Genomic DNA, 5,575 nt, shown 5'->3' on the forward strand with positions numbered 1-5,575 from the left:
ATCAAAGAGAACGGTTGACCTTTGGTTTTTTGGGATTGGCTTATTTCACTTAGCATGATAGCCTCCAGTTCCATTCATTTGTTGGCAAAAGTCATGAAGTCATTTTGCCTGGCTCTTATAAACTGAAAACTGAGCATGAACTTGGCATCACCATTGGCATCCCTGTGAAATATGAGACCAGCAAATATTATGTAATTATCGTTGCTGCTCTAGGACAGAGAAGCTATCAAAAGCATGATGAGAGACACCCCTGAGGCTGACTGTGGGGTCCTAATTGTTGCTCTTTTTATTGGTGAATTTGAAGCTGCCATCTCCAAGAAAGGGCAAACCCAGGAGCCTTCCCTTCTGGCTTACACAGAGGGTGTGAAACAATTAATCACTGGTGTTAACAAAATGTATTTCACTGAGCTATCCAACAGCCAGAAGAGATAGGAGGAAATCACTAAGGAAACCTGCACCCACATTAACAAAATTGGCCACAACCCTGACACAGTAGCATTTGTTCTGATTTCTGGTTGGAATGGTAACAGAAAAAATAACCCACCCATGGAAGCAGCTGGCTTCAGTGCTCAGGCAATTATCCTGAACCATCCAGACTAAATAAATCCATGCTGGCCATGTCCCATACTAGATTGTCACACAACTTACATTGCTTGCAAGTTTGTTGAGTTGAAAGAAAAGAGTAATCACCATTCTGTGAAGAAACTGGAAGATGGCCCTAAATTCTTGAAATCCGGTGATGCTGCCATCATTAATATGGCTCCAGACAAGCCCACATGTGGGAAGAGCTCCCCTCACTATCCTTCTCTGGGTTGTCTTCTGTTTGTGATTTGAGACAGACAGTTCCTGTGGGTGCCATCAAAGCAGTAGACAAGAAGACTGCTGGAGCTGGTAAGGCCACCAAGTCTGTCCAGAAAGCTCAGAAGGCTAAGTGAATATCAGCCCTAACATCTGCCACTCCAGTCTTAATCAGTGGTAGAAGAATTGTCTCAGGAGAGCTTGTCTCAATTGGCCATTCGTGTGTCATAGTAAAAGACTAGTTAATGATAACAACACATTGTAAAACTTCAGAAGGAAAGGAGAATGTTTTGTGGACCATTGGGGGGGGCATTTTTAAGTGATTAGTTTTTAAAATTCGTATTTTTTTTTCAATATTAGGGATTGCATTCAAGGCTTTGTGTATGCCAGGCTAAATGCTCTATCAATGAGCTACATCCCTGGTCCCTAAAATTAGTACTTTTTAATGGAAAACAACTTGACTAAAAATCTGTTGAAGACTTTTGAGACCCATTAAAACAAAATTTAATGAGGAAAAAAAAAAAGGTAAGCTAGGCAGAGACCTGGATCTACAAGCATGACCCATCATGTCTGTCCCTTCAACAAAACCTCCAGCGTATGCTTATAACAGATCAACTAGAACAAAAACATAATTAAACATCAGCTGGGGAAATAGCTCAGTTGGTAGAGTGCTCACCTCCCAAGCACTAAAGCCCTGAGTTCAATCCCCAGCACCACACAAAAAAAAAAAAAGTAAAAAAAATTTAAACATCATCAGATTTAAAGACTATGCAATGTGTCCACAAATGATCTATGACTAGATGGCTTAACCAAAAAGAAACATTCAGAACCCCAAATATAGAGTGATTGTCATGGGATTTGATTTTCAAAGAAGTTTGCCTGAGAACCTGCACTTTTCTTCCTACATATATCACAGTCAGGGGGTCAACCCTGGGCACATCGCTTGTCTTCTCTTCTTTGAGAGGTAAGGGACACCTGCACCCTGCCTTCGGGTGTGTACTCCTTGGGATCCTTTTTGTGTGTGTGAATTTTAACATTGTTTTAATCAAGTAATGTAGCTGTTTGAAACAGGAAATGTTAAGACAAGTTAATAGAGCAAAGTGGATTACTCTATCAGGTTAACCTGTGAATTAAATCCAGATCATGTGAATTTAAATCCCTCTAAAGTTTGGCACCAGACTTAACACTGGCCTAAGCCCTAACCCTCTCCTTAGTGTTGAGCCCCGACACATTTCCCTTAGAGTAAAAGCCACAGCTGTACAACCACCACTTCAACGGTATGATACTGAGTGTGCTAAGTACTCTACATGGGTCACCAGCACCTCCTGTAGAATCTAGTTAGTGACAGTAAATGGGCCTTGTAGCAAAGAATTTGAAACCTAGGTTACATGAGTTTCCAAAAATCTCTTCTCTTTGGTGTGACGCAGCACGTTCCCTTCAGGCATATAGCTCCTGCTTCCTCACTCACTAGACTCTATCAAAAGGCAGATGGAAATCTATTTCTTTTCATGTTAAGATTGTTATGTTTTATTTCCGTAAAGTGTCAAGCTAATAAGATTTTATTTCCATCAAATATTTGTATGCTTTCAATGTGAAAAACTTTCATATATGTCATTAAAGTCTCAGAATATGTGAGATGGGTCACAAACAAGTAAGAGCTTAATGATGTGAGCCAGTGCTCCACACAAAATTAACCACATGGACTTTGTAATGCCTGGAGTGCACCTTCTGTGGAAAGGAATAAATGCAAAGTTTTTACCTTGAAGATCACTCAAAGTCAGAGCCCCAATCAAGTGAGTTTCTATCAGTTAACTGCACAAGGAATTCACTTGTTTGTCCAAATCCAAGGCCCTGGATGGGCTGGTCAGACTCTGGTCACCTACACCCAATGACCATCCTTCAAACTTCTTGGGAGCCCAGCTATATTCAATGTGAAGTAAAAAATATCCCTCCCAAGTCTTACACCAAAATATAGGCTGACTTAGAAATATGCTTTTACCTTGTTTCTTTTTAAATAAGACTTTTTTTGGGGAAAAAAAAATCCAGTTCGAAACATAGCAACACTTATTTCTGGCAAGGCAGTGACCAAATTCTAAAACAGCATAAGCTATGTGTCCAAATGTAAAAGGCATTAAAGAATAAACCACGATACTGAGGGGGACACACACTGAACAGATAGAATGTCTAAACATTCAGAAATTATAATTTAAACCTTAAGGGTAAAAGCTAAAAAACTGCTCAGTTCCTGGTAGAGATTAAATGCACCTCTTCCTGTTTCCCCCAAATAAAATCAGTTTATTATTTAATCACACCTCAAAGTTTGAGTTTTCTCTTGGTACAAAGCAACCACTACATACACATTAAAATACTTATTTGTTAATGTAATAATTTTTCCCTGGCTCATCCAACGTGCAATGCACATGACACCAATGACTACAATGGAGGGCTAGTGTACATGAACTGAAAAACCACAACTTCAAGCTTCAAAACTAGTTCTTAAAAATTATTTATAGGACACTCAGGTCATTTTTATTTCTTCAGCAAGATGTCATTTGATTATCAATCTACCTCAGCACAAAAAAATTATTGGATGCCAATTTGAAGGACTAAAAATTCCAAAGTACTAGATTTAACAGCTGAATAAGGTCATTACAAACAAGTTTACATTCTGCTGAAAACGCCTGAATGGGTTCAGCACCTAACAAAATCTACCAGGCTCCCAAGACCATTTCAGGTTAAATGATGGCACAACTTTTTAAAAGGAGCCAATTACTTTAGCTAAGTCATTCAGAGCCCAAAATCTGAAGAATGACCAAAATCAAATCTTTATTTTTATAACTGTATAAATGTGATCCAAATGTGTCCACCACTAGTTTTTCCAAAAGAAACGTGCTATAAATAAGCAAACTACATCTGCTCACTGATGTGTGTATGGACTTCCTAGATGTCTCATTTGGCTTAATTACAGACCACTCACAGTAATAAGATTTTTAGTATAAAGTGTAACATGATGTTAAGCCATTTTAGCTTTTACACATACATGTTGCACTTCTGGCTGATAATGGAGAAAAATTTGCAGCATTACACTGTTAAGCTAGGTTGCATCCACTCTTAAACGGCGTCAATATCAATGTCATCATCCTTGTTGTCAGACTTCACAGTTTCAACTTTTGGTACACTGGCAGTCTTTGAATACACCATCTCAATGTTCTCATCTTCATCTTCTTCTTCACCACCAGAAGATTCTTCCTCTGCCTCCTTCAACCACTTTGTAAATGGTTCCGCTTTGACACAAATCTCTTTGGCAAGTTCTTTTGAGACATATTTCTTAGAGGCCTTTCCCCACCAGCTGATGATGACCTCCTCTTCTAAAAGGTCTGCATCATACATCTCCTTTAAGATATGTGGAATCTTGGAAAGGAGCTGAGCTTAATGCTTTGCCACCACACACTCCAAACCATGAAGAAGGTATCGCTGAGCTTTTTTGTTATTGTGACAAAATCTTAAGAAATGGCGCCTGTATTTCTTAATTTGTTTTCTAATCTTCTCATTAAAAAGAACTTCAGTTAGAACAAGAGGGCCCATGGCTTTTACATCCAGCCTTTCTGCTTCTGCAACAATTTCTTTGTCTGATGAGTCAATGATACCCTCTTCTTTCTTTTTCTTAACGAAATCAAACAGGATATTGACACGCTCTTCTACAGTTCTATCCAAATCATCACTGAGTGTTAGAACTTTTGCATGGTCACTAATTTCATCCATTCTACGCCTTTGAGCTTCCTCAGTTGTATCCTCTCCCCAATCATCCTCCTCCTCTTCTTCCACAGCATGTGGAGGAGGACTGATTTCATTTGGTGGTGGTGCTGGTGGTGTCTCACTGCTGGTTACAGAACCATTCTCCTTGTCTTTGCCCTTTCTATTTTTCTTTTCCTTTTCTTTCTTTCCTATACCACTGTCACTATTCTCAGGTGGGTTTTTGAGAATGAATGTACAGAGTTTACGATGTGTGTCAAGCATGCCTCGGTAGCCACAGGCTTTACAAGAATTACCTATTGTTTGCTTCTTTGGATTGACATGCGATTGTGTTTCAGGATTCTCACACTCAGGACAGAGAACAAATTTTTTAATGAATCCATCCAACATGTCTTGCAGCTTATTCGCCTCATGAGATCCATTGACAATGTAACGGTCATTCTTAACATCAAACTGGGTCTGTGCTCCCAGCTCACAACCAAAATATTTGGTGGGATACGTTGGAGGCCGATTAAGCGCCTTTGCAACGTCAACCACGTTGACTATGACTGTCTTGATTCCATTTCCTTTGCCCTCAACCTTGGCAATCAGACGGGGCATCTTGTAGCGATAGAACTGGTCTGACACGCTGCGGTTGACGTTGACAGACATTTTGGCTTATTAGTGGCTTTATCAATAAGGTGAAGAGATCTTTGATTGCAACTTTTTGGTATCTTCTGTCTGGAGAAGAAGGGATGACATAAACGACTGCAAGAGTTCTCAGTCTCTGACATGAAAAAATTTTCGCCGCTGAGGCTGTAAGCTCCTTGCTTGTACGCTATGTTTCCCCAACCAGGTACCAATGGCTGCGCAACAGCTCGTTTTCGTCAAATAAAGACATAAACCCAACGCGGCTCGCCCGGGACTGGGAGGAAGAGGCGCTGGAAACCGGGTCCGGAGCGGCGGGGCGGGCGAGCGGAGGGGCGGCCGGGCAGGTGCCGCCGCCGAGCAGCGGGAGGGGCTGTCCCAGCGACGTCCGCGTCCA

At 40.6% G+C, this 5,575-nt stretch overlaps 1 pseudogene; it reads right to left on the minus strand.

Moving 5' to 3' along the window:
- Positions 1-3,288: 3,288 nt before the first annotated feature.
- Positions 3,289-5,333, minus strand: LOC124985064 (eukaryotic translation initiation factor 5-like; annotated as a pseudogene).
- Positions 5,334-5,575: the final 242 nt, after the last annotated feature.

The sequence above is a fragment of the Sciurus carolinensis genome, chromosome 5 (genome assembly GCF_902686445.1).
Source record: "Sciurus carolinensis chromosome 5, mSciCar1.2, whole genome shotgun sequence".
NCBI lineage: Eukaryota > Metazoa > Chordata > Mammalia > Rodentia > Sciuridae > Sciurus > Sciurus carolinensis.